Consider the following 1,142-nt stretch of genomic DNA (forward strand, 5'->3'; position numbering starts at 1 on the left):
GCGCGTCTCTTTCCCACAGGCCTTTGCTCCCCTATGGCTTTGGTCCTTGGAGCTGTGCTTTGCTCCAAATGGACGGTCTCAAGAACTAGGTGCAGATAGATGGCTGGACAGACAGACGGACAGACAGATTGCATGGTTAAATAGATGACAGACAGACAGATGTATGGGTAGATAGTTAGATGATAGGTAGATGGACTGATGGATGAGTAGATGCATAGATGATAGATTGGTAGACACGTGGGTAGATAGACAATAAATAGATGAATAGATGTGAGGATAGATGATAAACAGATTAGATAGATTAGATAGACGACAGGTAGATTGACGGATAGGTAGAGGCATCGGCGGCTAAATGACAGATAATAATGATAGGAACACAGATGAGTAGGTAGGTGGAAAGATGGCTGGATGGATAATAGAAAAATGGACAGACAGATGACAGGCTGAATTAGAGATAGAAGATAGACAATAGATGACAGACAGACAGACGGCCAGGTGGACAGTGGGTAGGTGGATGCACAGACAATAGATGAGAAGTAGAAAGACAGATCATAGACAGTAAGTGATGGGAAGATGGATGGATAGATAGAAGATAGATACGTAGAGGGTGGATAAAGATACTGGATGGAGAGTTGGATGCATAGACAGATTATAGGTGGCTAGATAAATGACAGATGGATTATGGATAGATTGATAGATGATAGGTAGGTGATAGAAAAATGGTGCATTGATGGCTCATAGACAGATGGTAAACGATAGATAAATAGATAGATAGATAGATACATACATACATAGATAGATACACAGATAGATACATACATAGATACATAGATAGATAGATAGATACATAGATAGATAGATACATAGATAGATAGATAGATACATAGATAGATAGATAGATAGATACATAGATACATAGATAGATACATAGATAGATAGATACATAGATAGATAGATAGATACATAGATAGATAGATACATAGATAGATAGATAGATACATAGATAGATACATAGATAGATAGATAGATACATAGATAGATAGATAGATAGATACATAGATACATAGATAGATAGATACATAGATAGATAGATACATAGATACATAGATAGATACATAGATAGATAGATACATAGATAGATA

General features: G+C 36.4%; 1 protein-coding gene across 2 annotated transcripts in view; it reads left to right on the plus strand.

The window, feature by feature from the left end:
* Positions 1-1,142, plus strand: part of Cracr2a (calcium release activated channel regulator 2A) — a 34,197-nt gene that overhangs the window by 6,953 nt on the left and 26,102 nt on the right. The window lies entirely within an intron of this gene.

The sequence above is a fragment of the Dipodomys ordii genome, unplaced genomic scaffold (assembly GCF_000151885.1).
Source record: "Dipodomys ordii isolate 6190 unplaced genomic scaffold, Dord_2.0 Scaffold69, whole genome shotgun sequence".
NCBI lineage: Eukaryota > Metazoa > Chordata > Mammalia > Rodentia > Heteromyidae > Dipodomys > Dipodomys ordii.